The sequence below is a fragment of the Opisthocomus hoazin genome, chromosome 4 (assembly GCF_030867145.1).
Source record: "Opisthocomus hoazin isolate bOpiHoa1 chromosome 4, bOpiHoa1.hap1, whole genome shotgun sequence".
NCBI lineage: Eukaryota > Metazoa > Chordata > Aves > Opisthocomiformes > Opisthocomidae > Opisthocomus > Opisthocomus hoazin.
The window spans coordinates 21,118,886-21,136,992 of NC_134417.1; positions in this window are offsets into that span (position 1 = coordinate 21,118,886).

Sequence of the window (18,107 nt, forward strand, 5' to 3'; positions counted from 1 at the left end):
ATCCTCCATCTTTGCCTCTGTGGAACACCAGTGGCTTGCAGACCGCAGTTTGATGGCTATCTTGGTTCCCGTGACCTGCTTCTGCCCAGCTGAAAGCATTCATTTAAGTACTTTCCTCTTTGAATGAGCATTGGAAGGCATTTCCACAATCGTGGCGTTTCACGGCTAAGTCTCATTATCACTGCTTCTGGTGCTGCGAGGAGATGTGCAGACATGGAGCCAGGACTTCCAGTTCTTAGCACAAGGCCATTCACCCTTAACAGACAGATATTCAAAAGAGCCCATGTTTTGGTTTGGCCTGGACAAATGCCAGGTGCCCACCAAAACTGCTCTATCACTCCCCCTCCTCAGCTGGACAGGGGAGAAGAGATATAATGAAAGACTCAAGGGTTGAGATAAGCGTAGGGAGACATCACTCACCAATTACCTTCACGGACTAAACTGACTGAACTTGGGGAGAAAAGGAAGTTTAATTTATCACCAACGAAGTCAGAGCAGGATAGTGAGAAATAAAACTAAATCTTCAGACACCTTCCCCTCACCCCTCCCTTCTTCCCGGGCTCAAGTTTACCCCCGTTTCTCTCCATGGGGTTACCGCCTCCTTCAGGCCTCCAACTGCTCCAGTGTGGGGTTCGTTCCACGGGCAGGTGGATCTCTGCTCCACTGTGGACCTCCATGGACTGCAGGGGGACAACCTGCCTCACCATGGTCTTCATCACGAGCTGCAAGGGAAAACTCTCTGCTCTGGTGTCTCGAGCACCTCCTCCCCCTCCTTCTTCACTGACCTTGGCATCTGCCAAGTTGTTTCTCTCACATCGTCTCACTCCTCTCTCTTGACTGCTGTTTCACTGCAGGTTTTTTTTCCCCTTCTTAAATATGTTATCCCAGAGGCTCTACCACCATCGCTGACTGGCTTGGCCTTGGGCAGCGGCGGGTCCATCTTAGAGCTGGCTGGCACTGGCTTTATCAGACATGGCGGAAGCTTCTGGCAGCTTCTCACAGAAGCCACCCCTATAGCCCTCCCACTACCAAAACCTTGCCATGCAAACCCATAACAGCCCAACAGAGCACAGTTGAGGATTTTCACAACTTAGGCCTGAAGTGATTTGCTCAGTCTTCAGTGAACAAGTCTGTGACTGTCAGATTGAATCTGCTACCTTAAAGAGCGAGTAGATGCCTTGCACAGCATTACACAATTCAGTACTGTGGTCCAACAGACTTCAGTGCTACAAACTCAGGTTCCTCTAGCGTTAAGGCTACAGGTTACGGGACAGGTGTGGAGGAACTTCCCAAGTCTAATTTCTGGATTTATGCCCTCAGACTTGGCCTGTTAGTCTTTCAGCTCTGAAAGCACTCTATGGGCTTGGGCCACAGGCAGCCTATGCGTTAATATACACTGTTTTATATAGCATAAATGCATGTGAAGTGAGGTGATGTCCATTGCAGTGAAGTACTAATGAAGTCCACAGAACAGGGGAGTTGATTGTACTCAGCTTCATTTGGGAACACAGATCAATGCAAATTAAATTTCTTGTCACAATAGCAGTGCGATCGCTGGGAAAGCAGAGAGGAACTGGAAAAGGGCATTTTAGAAAAAATGTTACAAAGTGATTTACAGAAAATTAAAGGATGACATAAAATACTAGTAACTATGAAAAGCCTGGAGGCTACTCTGTAATATTTTGAAGCAGGAAAATTTACTCTTGGGAAGCAAAAGAGGAAAATAGAAACAGAGGAACCAGTCCTTGCTTAGAAGTGGCTGGATTGTAAATTCATTGCAATCAACGGTAATTTTTCTGCAATGGGTCAAGCCCATATAGCTGTAACTGTTGCACAGGAATCTTAATGGCGCAGAAAGCGGTGGACATCTGTGCAGCTCCTTTTAGAGAGGCAGAATATATTGTCCTTTGCTTTGTAGACAGGATTGGGAATGATGGATCTCACCTGTCCTTTGAGACCGCCAGGTGTAGCTACAGGGCTCGGGTCAGCAGGCAATAGTAAAGCTAATTAAGTGCAACAATGTGACAAGGGTGAAAAGTGAGTTGGTGAAGGGAGGGGCTGAAATCTTCCCTGCTATTCAATGAAATATTAATACCTCTTTACATTGTTTCCCTATCTGGTCTTTCTTTTTTCAAATGTCTTCTTTTACTTTAATGCTTTTTTTGAGAGACCCAGAACACCCTCCACTCCATGTTTTCTTCAAGAAAATCCCACGCATGCTATAGTTTCGTGATGTTTGACTATGCTAGTGATCTTCCTGGGATAATTTGAAAGTTTCATCTCCCAGAGACCGTGTTGTCCAAGGCGGCCATTTCACAGCCTCTCGGGGCAGCTGTGTGCAGCAGCACAGCGAGTCGTGGGAGCCAGGTGCGATCTTGGATGAGCCAGTGGGGATTCCCCAGATGGAGACAGGAGAACAGAATCACAGAATGGTAAGGGTTGGAAGGGACCTCTGTGGGTCATCTAGTCCAACCCCCCTGCCGAAGCAGGGTCACCTACAGCAGGCTGCACAGGGCCTTGTCCAGGCGGGGCTTGAATATCTCCAGAGAAGGAGACTCCACAGCCTCCCAGGGCAGCCTGTTCCAGTGCTCCGTCACCCTCAGAGGGAAGAAGTTCTTCCTCATGTTCAGACGGAACTTCCTCTGCTTCAGTTTGTGCCCGTTGCCCCTTGTCCTGTCGCTGGGCACTACTGGAAAGAGTCTGGCCCCATCCTCCTGAAACCCACCCTTGAGATATTTATAAGCATGTATTAGGTCCCCTCGCAGCCTTCTCTTCTTCAGGCTGAACAAGTCCAGCTCCCTCAGCCTTTCCTCGTAGGAGAGATGTTCCAGTCCCCTCATCATCCTTGTAGCCCTGCGCTGGACTCACTCCGGTAGCTCCTCATCTTTCTTGAACTGGGGAGCCCAGAACTGGACAGCACTCCAGATGAGGCCGCACTAGGGCAGTGTAGAGGCGGAGGAGAACCTCCCTCGACCTGCTGGCCACACTCCTCCTAATGCACCCCAGAAACGTGTTTCTCCACCGAAGAGTCAGGGGGTTGTTTGTAATTGACCAGAGCCACCATCATACCAGGTGATTCTGGCTGCCTTGGCACCGTCTGCTCGCCTCCCATGTGCCGGGCACAGCTTCCCTGCAGGTCAGGGCCTCTGAGGCGTGCTGAGGGAGGGCCGCAGCCCGCAGCAGGCCGGCACGTGTGCCCCAGCTCACACCTCGCTCCCCAAAATGGCTCTGCAAGTCCAGAAAAAAACATTTTCTTAGTGAGCATTGCTTCCTTCGAGAAGGTTGGGGTTTCCCAGGTGCCAGAAACCCTCCTTCTGGGCTGGCTCCTGTCATGGCTTCATTACAGCGCTCCAGCCCACGCAGTGAAAGGCCGACTCGGGTGCCGGCCCGGGGTGGCCGTGGCACGCTGGGATGGCGGCGGGGGGCCGGGGCGGCGGTTCCCGCTGGGATGGCGGCGGAGGTCAGGGCAGCGGCCCGCTGGGATGGCGTGGGGCGCCGGGGCGGCGGTTCCCTCCCGCCAGCGGAGCGGACGCCGCGAGATGGCGCCGTCGCCATTGCAATGAGTGGCCCCGGCCGCCATTCCTGGCCCGCGCTGGGTGAGCGCGGCGAAGGCGGTTTTCGCGTCGCCTCTCCTCACCGCGCCCTGCCTGCCCGTCTCGGGCGGCGGCTGACCCACCCTGGTTCCCTCGCTCCGGCCCGCGGGATGGCGGCCGAGCCCCATCACCCCCAGCTCCCCGATGCGCTGGACGTGGCCACCGCCGCCGGGCCGGCGGGTCTGGGTGGCGGGAGAGGCCCGGCCGCCCCGCGGGGTCCTTCAGGGGCCCCCGGCTCCTGTAGCAGCAATAAACGAGCACAGGCTGGCTCTGGCTGGCCCCCGTTACCGGTTTGGCAAGGCGCCCACCTGATGGACAATTGTGTGTAGTGACAGAACAAGGGGGAACGGCTGTAAACTGAAAGAGGATAAATTTAGATTAGATATAAGGCAGAAATTCTTCACCATGAGGGTGGTGAAACACTGGCACAGGTTGCCCAGAGAAGCTGTGGCTGCCCCCTCCCTGGAAGTGCTCAAGGCCAGGTTGGATGGAGCTCTGAGCAGCCTGGTCTGGTGGAAGATGTCCCTGCTTATGGCAGGAGGGTTGGAACCAGGTGATTTTTAAGGTCCCTTCCAGCCCAAACCATTCTATGATTCTGTTCCCTCAAAAGCAGCTGCATCAGCGCTGAAGCTTCTTGTGGACTTTCTAGGTTATACAAAATACACTTTGAAAACAAAAAATGCATTAATAAGTGTGGCCGGCTACGTGGAAAGGATTGTATGAGAAGAGGCTTTGAAAGAAGAATGTGGGGAAGAAAGAAAAAGATTTTCCACTTTACTGTCTTTTAGCTAACAGATTGGCCCTGTTGAGGGAAAGCAAACATAGGCTTGAAAACAAGCGAATGGTTGGCATAACTGCACTGTTGAAGAAAAATGGGTACTTTTGTGGGGTTGACTGAAAATCCCAAGTTAGATGTGTAGGGACATACAGATCACCCTTATAAACACAGCATCTATTTCACTTTCTTGCTTCCAACAACAGATCATACTTGCGTCAGGTGCTTTCAGAGGATAATCCATATTTCTTGATGGAAGTTGGGTATTTCACTACTTATAGATTGCTTGAAGGTTGTTGTTCCTCCTGCGTTTTATTCATGGTTAAAAGTATCTGGATATTCTTACTGATAGAAACAGCTGAATGTTTTTTAGAGTCCTGCTAATATGGCCTCATAGTAATTTATGGCAAATGTGTCACAAATTAATTATGCGTTCTGGGAAACAAGATTTCCTATTAGCTCTTCTACAGGTTGTTGCCATTTAATCCTGTTGGTGCACCTCTTGTTGATATAGTGGGAGACACGGTAAACCTTTACAGTCTCTTTTCCATTTATTTTTCATAAACATCTGTTAATGTCAATTCTAATTTACTTCCTCCTTCCGCTAAATTGTATTTGATCTGTATCCTCACGAATGTCTTTTGCATGTTAATAACTGTTCTTGCCATTCCTTGAAGCTTCTTCATTCCTGTTTTATGATTTGTCAAAAGGGGAGTCTGGATGAGACAGCAGTGTTAAAAACACAGAGGTGGAAAGTGGAAAGGGCTGCTGTGACACTGAATACAGGTGGGAATGCTGCACAAGATAGGGGAGGTGATACTGCCTCTGCAGTAATACCAGCAAGCCCGTATCTTGGTGCCTTTGGTGTCGAGTGCTGCTGACAGTAGCTCCAAAGGCATGTTGAAAATTTGGGAGTGAAGAGCCGTGAAAACATTGAAGGCCTTGGAAGACCTTACCTGGAGGGATAACTTTTAGGGCAGCTCCATCTGTTTAGCTTTATGAATTTGAGGAAGATCTAGTCAGTCCTAAGCACCCTACAAAAAGAATACAGATTTGATAATAAAGAAATCTTCAGCCAGCTAAAACAAATGTAAACAGATAGCTGAGGGTAGTCGAATGTAGATTGACAAGAAGTTGCAAAATCCTAACAGGAGAATTTGCTGTCAGAGCAATTCTCTGGAGGCTTTGGTGGCCATCCATCCTTGCAGTTTAAACGTGATCTACCTAGAAATCCTGTAATTTAACATGGTTCTGCTACGTTTCCTGAGCATCTCTGGTAACAAAAGGAACCAGAACCAGAACTCAAAAAACACAGTTTATTTCTGTAAGACCAGCAAAGGCAGCCAACCAAACACTCCCAGGTAACTGATGCAAAAAAGGAACAATGTGTCTCATGGAAGTATTACTTAGAACACGTGAGATTAAAAAAGTGACGCTGGCCCAGAGGCTATTCCGAAATACTGGATGGTTCCTCATGCAGCCAGATTCCCTGGGAGGCTGTGAGAAATGGTTAATGGGCATAAGATGCAATCTCATTTCCTCTGGACAAAAAGCACACTTAAACTCACACACTGTCAGATTACAGTTGCGCTGGAAATGAAAGGGGAAGGCATATTTCCAAACCTAGTCAGTACTTTGCTAAAATTTCCTGTGATGATATGGCCTCACCCCGGGATTTTATGCCCAAACGTGGATGACTGAACTAGGGTCCTTGCTGGTTCGCTTCCAACCCGGTCTGTCTGTTCATGGTACCTAGCTTGGCCGGCAGTGAAATGTCTCAGCGTTTCTCACAGCAGTGCTGGGGAATGTTGGGGATGTGCTGCTCCTCAGCACAGCCTCCCCAGGACTGCTAACTCCCTGGGCAATCCTGGGAATTTCTGCTGTGCTCTCGTCCGTTCGTAGTATTTGCAATCTGTTTGGTGACATGAGGAGGAAACAGCTTCAGTGTAAGAGCGGGAGGGAAGCAGTACTGGGTGATGTCTGTTATCCCAAATTACAGCAATGCCAGACCAGAGTGCGAGTGCTGGTAATGAGCTTGTGTGGGTGGTGCTGCTGAAACGAGAGGTAAACTCAGTATCCTGATGGCTTATACTTACCTCTTTTATGCAATATTGGCTTGGCTAATGCCTACCCAGGTAACTCTTACACCTTGTCTTGCAAACTTCTGATCAGTGTTGCTGTGCAAAGGTGTCTCCTTGCAATTTCCACCGTAGAAGGGCTGCATTTTAATGGGGAGGAAACTGAATCCTGTAACCGAAGCTGTGTGTGAAGTGAATGAGTAAACTGTGGGAAAACATGAGACACAACACCAGCTCCAATATGAGAAGAAACAAACAAACTTGATATTTATCTGCCCAGTCAAACAAGAGAGAGTTTAAGATTCTCTTCCTGCTACTAGTGTAGAAAAACCTGACCAGACCTGACCTAAATCCCTTTGAAATGACTGTATATTATTGCCCAATTCCTTTAGGTTTCTCAACGTAGATGCAACAGAGGAAGTGGCTACTGCCAGTGTAACAGTTTGGAAATGAAATAAAAGACCTATTAATCCCTTTAAAAATCCATGTGTGTTTCGCCTTGGGGCTCTGCACTCGGTGTGACATCAGTTTGCATCCTTTATTCACACAGAAGTGTTCTTGTCTTTAGCCCTGTTGCCAGGAGTTCATTTCTCTGCTGGGCTCTGCTATCAGCCTCCTGGTAGCCCTTGCCAAGGGCTCTTTCGTTGAATGTGCCTTCTGTTGGCACCCTGTCTTGGGAACTGAAGATCTGCAGCACACCAAGAGCTAGTCACATCTTCTGCAATGGATTTTTTTTTCATAGCTTCATCCTGTTTTTTTCCTTGGTGCTGTCTTTCTCCTAACTTTTTGTTATCTCAGAGCTGGTTGTTTCTAACCCCTCTTTGAATCTGACATTCCCTGTGTGGTTTTCTACCATGCAGTATCGTTATTCTGAATGTTTAGTTGTTTAAGGTTCTGGTTTTGATTTCTCTTTGCTTTTCCATTGCATTTCCATCCTCTGGCATTTAGTTTCCTGTGAACCTGTTGCCTCTAGGCCTTGTTCTCACTGATTCTGCTTGTTTGCTCCAGGGAAGTGCTTTCTGTGTAAAGCCTCCATCTGTGGACTAGGATATCTGTGCAATGCACGTTATGTGAGAGGTAGGGCGTGGAGGGCAGCCACAGGGTTAATGTGAATAGGGCATATTAACACAGTTTGTGCTCCAAGTTTCTGCAGTGTTAGTCACTGGGGAATGGCAGTTTCAAAGGCTTATGTTGGATAACTTCCAGAATTGTCCTTTTGTGGGACTGAAAATGGCACTGGGAGGTTTCCGCATAGCTCATGCAAATGCCATAAACATTTGAGTACAACTAACGCGTTGAGAAGACATAGCTACTGTATGGTACGTCCGAGACATGGGCACTTATCCAAAGTAGTAATTCTCTCAGTGCACGGATTTCTTTGGGGTGATGATGGTGAGGGATCTGCTTTAACATCTATAGAGGACACCTGGGCCTGCAATGTTCTTTTTAGAAAGGTTATTTCAACAATAGATAGATATTTTCTTGTCATTATACACAGTATGGTATCTGTTTCCAGAGTCATTGCTTTAGTAGAGAGCCATTTTATTGAAGTATTATTCATTGTTAATGGTTATATTCTTGCCATGTATTGCCAAATAAATATAACAATAAATGAGCAAATATTACCGCGTGTGCACATGTCTGAGGATGTACAGTCACTGAAGGTTATCAGTGCAGACAAAGTATAAAATAGGCAGGCAAGGGCTTAATCCTGCAAAGTGCTTCACTTGCTGCGAGGACTCTGTGTCCATGGAGGTCCCAGCAGATGTATTTGTCAGTGGTGGGCTCTTTCACAGACACAGAGCGCAGGCCCAAAGATACACACTGCAGATAATATGTGCCACATAAAAGTAGCTACCTCTTTGAATTTCAGACGTATGGTCATTGGTGGCCACCCCCGCTACAGCTGTCTGTGCCTTTCTCTTGTTCCAGGTGCGTGTACGACGCATTCCTGTAGCATGTAGGGATTCTGTTACATTGATGTCACGTTGTTTATGTTTCCATGAGAAATGCACTAGAAAAAAACTTGGTTCATCTATCTTTGTTTATATATTTATCTATAATATGTAGATCTGGTGTTTTTGTACTTGGATAAAATCACATACACCACTGCTGAAGATCAGGGTTTCTCTCAAGAGGCTGTTTCACATTGTGGCCAGTGGAGCCCAGTCTCAGCTGTGTGTTGCTGCTTGTCAGGTATCGAAAATGCTTGGTATCACTGGTTGTGTGAGTTCAGGGTCTCCCGACCATGGTTCATACCTTTGCTGTATTATGAGTCACAAAATACAGGCTCCAGGCCACTGGGGCTTTCTCTCTCCCTTGGCTGCTGTAAATGTATTTTGCTCCAAGTCGCGGTGCTCTCTGCAGAAGCTGCAGGCGCGTTCTGTAAGTGGCTGGCCTTGTGTGTCAGAGCAGCCCTGAACATTGTTATAGGCAGTTATAATTTCCAATCTGTTGAACTCACATTGTATTGTCAAACACTTTGCCAAAAAGGTAGGACTGCTTTGGTTTATTTAGTATGAACGGGCCATTTAGGATGAAATGCCGCATGAGCCCTTGCGTGGCAGTGCTGTAAATTGCCAACAAAGTATATTCCCCAAAGTACCCTGCGATACCTCAGATGGATGCATACCTTCCTAGGTTGGTGTGGTCTTTCTGCTCTTGCTGCCACACAAAGCTTTGGTGTGCGAAGGTCGCAGCTGCTGCCAGGCAGGAGAGTCCCCAGGATATGGAGGTGAAACCTAAGAGAATTTTGTTTGCTTTCGTGTACTTGGTCAGTAACCAGAGAAGCAAACTTTATAGTTGCAGAACACTGCTCCTGACTTCAGAGCTTTTCTGACAATTTTCTGCCTCACTTGTTTGGTGATAAACTGGGCAAAGACTCACTTGGCACACTGGAGAACATCTTCTCCACTGGAGGCAGGAGGAGCTTGAATATTAATTATTAAGGCAAGACAGGGATATGTATCACAGTCAGCTACCCCAAGCTGGCTGATAAATAACAGTGCAATGAAAAAATCATAGAATCATAGGTTGGAAAAGACCTCTAAAATCATCAAGTCCAACTATCCACCCAATACCACCATTCCTACTAAACCATATCCCGAAGTGCCACATCTACACGTTTTCTGAACACCTCCAGGGGTGGTGACTCAACCACCTCCCTGGGCAGCCTGTTCCAAATGTCTGACCACTCCTTCAGTAAAGAAATTTTTCCTAATATCTAATATAAACCTCCCCTGACGCAACTTGAGGCCATTGCCTCTCGTCCTATCGCTAGTTACCTGGGAGAAGAGACCAACACCTACCTCACTACAACCTCCTTTCAGGTAGTTGTCGAGAGCAATAACGTCCCCCCTCAGCCTCCTCTTCTCCAGACTAAACAGCCCCAGTTCCTTCAGCCACTCCTCACAAGACTTGTTCTCCAGACCCTTCACCAGCCTCGTTGCCCTTCTCTGGACACGCTCCAGCAACTCATTGTGTTTCTTGTAGTGAGGGGCCCGAAACTGAACACAGTATTCGAGGTGCGGCCTCACCAGTGCCGAGTACAGGGGCACAATCACCTCCCTACTCCTGCTGGCCACACGATTCCTGATACAAGCCAGGGTGCCATTGGCCTTGGCTGCCTGGGCACATTGCTGGCTCATGTTCAGCTGGCTGTCAATAAACACCCCACCTGAGGTGCAGAGGAGTTTGCACCTAAAAGAGAGAACAGAGGAGTTGGCTTCTGTTGCTCCCTGGTGTCCATGTGCCATGAGCGTGAAGCCTCACTTAGCCTCCCAGTGAGCCTTTCATTTGCCACTGTAATCAGAAGACCTTCACGTTGGATGGATACACTTCTACCCATGTGCACCTATTTAGTCAGCTAGCTTATCCATGGTTGCAGGGAACCTTCCTGCTATTAACACAATGCACAAAAAAATATTTGCATTAGATTAAAATTTTACCTTTTGAAACAAGTCTGACTGTATTCCTGAAGACAAGATTCTCCCCTACCCACTCTGGCCTTGGATTTGGGCTGTGTTTAAGCAAGGTCATCAAGCTGTTGGAGGTGGGTGTGTTTTGCTGCCCTTGCTGAGGTTAGTTGCTGGCCTTATTGATGCTGAGGCTGAAGCAGGTTCCAGAGTGCTCTGCTGAGTCCACTCCTGGGGCTGTTGGGATCGATTGTGAAAGACAGATCCTGCCCAAACAACACAGGTTCACACAAGGGAATTGATCAGATTATGTACCTCGTAGGCATGAAATTATTGATGGATACAAAAGCTTATACTTGAACAATGTTTTCTCTCCTCTCTCAGAAGTGTCTCTAAAGTAAAGAGAAATATATTGTTAATTCTGGGAAAGCTGGAAAGATCAAAGTCTTTCAAATGGCAACACTTTTTTTTTTCCCCTCTGCAAGAAACTAGTAAAACTAACAAAAGTAGATTTTGGAAAATGTTATGAGGCTTCCACCTTAGCAAAAAAAAAAAGTAATTATTTTGGTGATTACTTATTTCCAAAGGATTAGAAGGTAAGGAAAGATAGTCTGTTTCATTTCGTAATTTAAAGCAATTAGAAAGGCCCAATTTTGCAAAACTCTGAATTCTGGTAAAGGACTTCAGTATGGAGGGTCCCTCTAAGATTTACGCATTCTTCCCAGTTTCCTTTGCAAAATTGCAGGTTTTGTATTCGTAGCTTACCTCTTCTTCTATCGCTCTCCTAAAATTTGCTGTGCTGGTGATTCTGAGGTGTTCCTATTGACTTTTTAGATGTTGGCACAGACCCTCATGAGGAATTAGTGAACTACACTGGCTTGAACTCTTCTTCCTTGCCCAGATTTCTGCTGTCTGAAGAGGAGGAAGGAGAACCAGGAGCCTTACAACAGCTCACTGTCACTGTTGTATAATCTCAATTCGAGCCTTTGGTGGCTTGAGGAAAGTGGCAGGAGCTCTTCTTGTCTGTCAGGGTGAGCCTGCAAGAGGAAGAGGCTATCCAACTTACAGCTTTGACCCCGCAATTTACCAGGGGAGTACTAGCTCAATTCCAGTAACTTTGATATGGTTACACCAGGGATCAATTTGTTCTGAATACTTTTTTTTGTGCTTTCATACACAGAAGTGTCAGGTATTATTAGCAACAGAACTTTATCTTGTGAGATAGTATTAAGAACCTGATAGAAGTGTGATTTCATTTCATACTGGCAGAGAATGTAGGAAATGCTGTTTGACTCCCTTCACAGCTTGGATTAGCAAAATTAGACTTGTCTCCTTTGCACTAACAAGCCCCAGAACAGAATGTGAGCCATTAAATAAAGGAAAATCCTTTCAGACACACACAAAAAAAGAAGCTGTGGGAAAATAAATCACCTCGGCTTCCAAGAGGATAGATTATTAGAGAGTTCATATCTGCAGGGCATCTACTCTGCAGGATTTTTTGTGCACAATGACGTGACTTTATGGTTTTATTTACATTTTCTGAAGAGTTCACATGACTTGTTGCTATGGGGAATGCTGCAGTTGTCTGGGATACCCTTTTATATTTACATCACACACACAATTCTGCTATATAGTGACTTGATGCTGCTTGACAAACAGCAAGTAACTGTGATGGGCCTGTTAATTGAACAGTTTGAGCCAGGTTTTAATCCATCAAGAGTATTGTTGGATTTGGATCTTTATTTTATTTTACCATGTGTTTATTTTTCCTTTCTTTAAATTTTTCATGAGTAATGCCTTTGGAACCCAGACAAATGTGGAAGCTGGTAAATCCCGTTCTCTCAGGCTGCACATAACACTGCTTGCCCTAGGCAAGATTTGCAGAGAAGCTCATTTCTGTATGGGCACTCAAATAAGCGACCAGAATCTACCTTGACCTTCAGGTATTCTCAGAGCCTGGGTGCCAGTTGTTCCCTACTCAGATGCTTGAGCATTTCTGATAACATAGCACTTGAAATTTTCCCTGAAATCTTTTGAAAATATGCCCTAAAGGCTAAACCCTGAGCTAATGTAGTGGAACAGAAAGACTTAATTCATTTTCATCTGTTGGGCCCTGAATCTGGCCCAAACTAGTTTCACTTACAAGTAAAGTTCAACTTCGAGAAGAAGTTAGGTGAGGACAATAAACATGAGTCAAAATAAATAGATATTCTGGAGTCAGCCGTTTCAAAGCATGTCTCTGTGGAAGTTCGGTTCATAGACTCTCTGTTCACACAGTGAGGAGTAAACAGTAATGTTTCAAAGTATTCCTGCAAATTTCCTCCCATGGCTGTCACCTTAAGCACATACCGTCCTCTTGGTTTTACAGAAGATTGTGCTAGGAAAGCCTTGGATTCAGAGCTCGCACCTCAGGCAGCAAGGCCTCAGGGTGTAATGAGAACATTGCCATTTTTTCTCCAGTAGATTCTTTTGAGCTGGAAGGAAGTGTCCCGTCCATGACATTTTCCCCTCTTCACTGTCTCCTTTCTTTTTTTTCCCCCTTTAAACTTTTCAGGATACCTGACTTCCAAATGTCAGAAAGGAGCCTGACACTACAAAGCTTTAGAACTTCATAAAATCCTTAGAGAACTGATTGAATGCTACAAAAGCATTGCTCATGTCCAGATGATGTTATTTTGGTTCTGAATGACTGTGCATTTTGACCACATCCGTGTTCCTCATTATTAACTAATCTCAGATGTTCTCACTAGACTACTTTTGCTTTCGTGCTTGTTTAATGAATGACTGTCTTTCAGAGGAACTGAATAATTAGACGTTCGTCCCGACGAAAAGTATTAACTGCATGCCATGTATTATCCATTATTTCATTAATTATTTATCACTTGTAATCCTTGTTTAGGAAGTTCTAGTTATCCAGTCATCCAAGAATGGCATCGTGCAACTTGTGCCATAATTTTGTAATCATATAAAGTCATGAAAATCTGTCACTACTTCAGGAAGATGGTGCTGCTGCCTGTCCATTCTTGTCCCTCATCCTACACCATTCCTTCTTCCATCACAAGAACTCACTTGCTCTTTCCGAGGAGGAGGCCAAGAAACTGATCTAGGTTAAAGCTAACACTGCAAAGGAAAATCTTGGCCAGACAAATGTTTGTGTTGGTGCACAAGGGAGCTGGCAGCCCAGGGAGTGTGCATGAGTTTCTGGAAGGAAGCTTGACTTTGTCTTCTGATGGCCTGTGTAAACTGGCTTAAACTGATTGAGAAACGACATTGTAAAATGACTATTATCCATTCCTGAGAAGGAACTGGCGTGTAGCCAAAGCAACAAGTCTGTGAATGCCCTACATGGCAAACATGTTTGAACTTCTCCTAGATGTGGATGCTTTCTCTTGCAAGGGCGAAGGGACCTCCCAGGTGTCCTTGGCAGGCATATGGCACCAGTAGTCCCCACCATAGCACTGTATGCTAAATTTTCAGGTGGGATTGAGAGTGTGGCCTCATCTGAAGACAGTGACCAGTTGTTCTCTGTCCCCACAGGAAAAGTTGGCCTAGTTTTATCAACAGAAAACAAAAATTTAAATTAATTAAACAATTACTGTGTATAATGCTAAGCTTTCTGTCCTGTCCAAGTTGGGACATTACTGCCCACGAAATTACGTTCTCCTGCCCCACCCCTACATCCCAGTGCTGTCATTCGCTGTTTCCTTGTACATTCATAACCCGGTCTGATCACAGAGGCTGGCAGCCAAGTGTATGCCACTGCAGAGACAGGAGCACCACTATTTTCTAAAATGCAAGTTATTGGATAAAGAGTGGTATGATAGAGTATAGTTACAAACACAGCAGTCTAAGGCTCTTACAAACTGTAACAGAGCACAACTTCCAATGCATAACCCTTTCCACCTATATTTATAAGGGCTTGCTGGCAATTCCCCCAACTTGGCCCACAGGACTTCAGTCATAGCCCTTTGCTCCTCACTCAAAAGCCAAGGACATACTAAATGAGAGAGTATGTAATGAATAGTGACAACAGGGTTATTTCTTTTAATTTCTGGGTCAGCAATAGGCTGAAACACAATCAAGAGATGTAAAAAAAGAGATTAGAAACAACATGGTGGTTAGAGGGAAAACAAAGAAAGCCCAGCATAGTACCAATTATTAAAGACCCCAAAGAGGAAGAACTTTGGTGGCGATGACAGCTGATCAGCCAGGGTGCTCTTGAGACAGATAACTTCATCCCTGAATTTCACAGGACAGCAAGAACGTGGATTAACTCTTGGCCTGTGTATTTGCCCCATGCAGAGTGTCTCCTTCAGCTCTTAATGAAACAGGGCCCCAACCTGGCTAGTTCTGCAGGCACAGCTCAGCCTGCTAGAAGAGCTGGGTTTCCATTCTTTGCATGCCTCATCCTCTCACTCTCTCTTTTGATGTTCTTATGGTCTTATGGATTGTTGACTTTTGGTTACTTATCTACTTCTTCCCCTCCTAATCCTGCCCTGGAGAACATACATAATGCATCTGTACTTCTATTTCTCTGAACTTTGGGATTAAGAATCAAAGCAGCACATCTCAACAATACACATTGGTTTTTGACCTTGAGCACTTTGTTTGTGAGTTTGATTTTGCTGTATCCTCCTCCAGTGTCTCCAGTAACCTCAAGTCTCTTGAGCCCCTCTCATCTCCTCTAACAAGGTCTCTTCCTAATTTGTGTTCCCAGAACTGCTTATCATGCAGGTAAAGGGAAGCATTGGTTTACTAGAAAGGGAATTATACATTCAAACATCACCAGTCTGACACATATTGATTTTTATTTTAGGAAGGTAACATGTAAAACACATAAATAAAATGCAGGGTTTGGTGGCTTCCTTCTAGGTCAGGGTTGCAGCCACTCCATCACTGATACCTGATCACAGCAATGTTCACAGGCTGTGCAACCCACCTCCCCACACTGACCCAGCTGCAGACTTTCTCTGGAGATTTAATTCCTGCTGGGCGATTTGCATCACAGCCTTGTGTGTGCGTGTGCGTGTTTTTAACTCCCAGGCGGTACAATGACACACCTCCAGCCATCTACACTGCTTTGTGTCTGAATCAGACCCTTTCCCTGTGTGGTGTCTTCTCTCTTGGATGGCTTTACAGACAACATACTATGTCCTCTTTGAATCTACACACTGAAGGTGACTCTGTGCTCCAGGCACACCTGCCGTGTTCAGGCAGTTGTCCTATACCATGGCCATACATCAGCCGGAATGAGTGTTAAGGCTTGGGGATGGGAAATCCTAGCACCCAGGCATGGAGACACCTTGGGACTGCTGGGAGGCTCACACAGTGCTGTAGAGAGAGACCAACACTGGGTTCAAAGAAGAGCTGTATGTACTGCTTTAGACACATGTCCCCTTTAAAAAAAGAAGATGCAGTTTAAGGCACATCAGCTGGAAGTGCCTCACAGCTGCAGGGCTGAAGACCCATTGACTTCCCCTGTAAAGTCCTTAGGGTTAACCCAAAGCACCTGCAGCCCTACTGCAGTGGGTTGGAGTTTTGCATTGTCTTTCAGCTCAGTTTCCCCCTGCAGCACAAGGGCAGTGTTATCTTTAGCTGCCCAGTGAGATCTGCAAGGGGGTGATGAATTACAGCTCTGAAGAGGGTCTTTTGTGGGCATGTGGTGGGTGCTGGGGAGAATGTATTAGTCAGGGGGATTGTCCTCTTGGGATCAGATTCCTCTTGCCAACCTTTTCTGCCTCTGAGGACAGTTGAGCTGCCAGAAGTGCTGCAGAGAGGTAAGTACCTGTGCATTTGACTCTGTTGTAAGTGACTGGAGTTTGTGCTTGGTGGGTGCTGTGTTTGTCCAGCCCCCCAGTGCAGAATGGTCTCAGCTTGAGCTAAGTGAACCCTGTCCTGGCTTCTGCTTGTAGGCTGCTGAGTGCTTGGTATCCATGTAGTTGGTGGATATACTACTTTGTAAAAAATATCTCCTTTCTGCAGAAACTTTGGAAAAAATATCCCCTTTCTGCAGAAACCTGTTGTATCCTTTATTGCTCTAACTCTGCACCCTGAGTGTTAGTACCAATTGGTTGTGGCCCCTGCCATTCCACTTGCTGTTTGTGCACAGCTCCTGGATGCTTGAAAAACCTTAATACTGACCTGTATTTATTGACAATTGAGCTTTTCATGGTTTTGTGAAAAAGTATGTGCTGCGTTTGATCATGAAGAGAATTAAGGCAGAAAATCGGCACAAATTGTCTACGTTTTGAAATCTTAAGCATGAGTCTTTCTTTTCGTTTAACACCTTATTGGAGGTTGCTATTTTTAAAAATCATAGAAAAGCTTTTTGTAGTGCAACATACAGCTTGGAAGGCTTGTTAAGTAGCAATGTAATTCTTGGAGGATTTTTCTTTAACAGAAAAACTTTTACCAATGCTGTGCTTAAATTTACTGTGAGCTGAGATGAAATAATACAGCAGATCAAAGAAAGCAACTCACTGTCTTCCAGTCAGGAGAGGTTCATGGGTCTTGTCTGTGGCCGTACCTGTTTGCCACGGATTGGTCTGACTTCACTTGGGGAAAGAGTGAGCAGAAATAGCTGGTTTTTATTGAAAAAGAAAGAAAAAAACATTGTTGTTAGATATGAGGAGCTACCATATGTAGTTAAAGGCAATCACTGTACAAACAAAACCATCACCCTCAAATGTCTCTGACTGCAAGACAACTTCAAAAGTCCAGAGTATTCTTATACCTGGAGTGTACAATGAAATTCTTAGGTACTTGGCTGACAGTGTAACTATCTAGCTAATTCTGTGGGTAGTTCTTGAAATTGGCAGGGCTTGTCTATATTGCTCTTGTACGCTGCCTGGGGCCTGAACGGGAGCAGTGTGGCACTTAATGGATTCGCTTACCCTTAGTAATGGGTTCTTATATATTTTTATTTCTTGACTATACCTAACAGGCAGTCCAGTCAACACCGAATAAAGCACTTGTTTCCTGCTCTTGTTCTGAGAGTGAGGCTGTATTTTAATTAATGACCAGATTAGAGGCCATAGGCTTTTCCTGGAGAAATCTAGATAATGACAAGTAAAGCCTGCTTTCAAGCTGAGTGTTTTTGGGATGTGCTTTCGAAACCTTGAAAAGTTTTTAATTAAAAAGCCACACTCATACTTAGGAAGTGTTTTAATCAATATTTTATTTAAGTGCTCAGACAGAGGAAAAGAGAAAACAAAGTAAATTGGTATCATTGAGGAAAACTGTGAACGTATTGTGTATTGCTATATGAATGCTTTCAGCAGAGGATATATAGCTCCGAATGTGTTCAGATCTTAAAATGCTATTATTCTGAGAAGTGGAAATGAGAGAAAATATCTGATGCAGTGTGAAGTGTTGCCGATCTATATGAGCCTTAAGTTTTCTAGTCCTTGGGATGTGAATCAAGATGTAAGATGGTGCGTGGGGTTGTTGTGAGACTCTTAGGACAACTCACGCAGGCTATGGCATGGCCAGATCCTTACTCCAGGTTATCAGCTGACCCAGATCTGTCTCAGCCTTGAGGGCTCAGTGCTGCCCCGGTGCCTTGCTCCAGAGAGCTTTCCTAAGAGCAGGCAGCTCCTGGTAGTCCTGGTCTTGCTTTCTGCTTCTCTCTTAGTTATGCAGCTGATTTATCAGATGTGCAGCACTTCTTACTCTAGAGGTCAGTGTAATGTTAGGAATGGAAATGGTGCATATCCAATTCGTTTTCCCTGATGAGATGTTCCAGGGT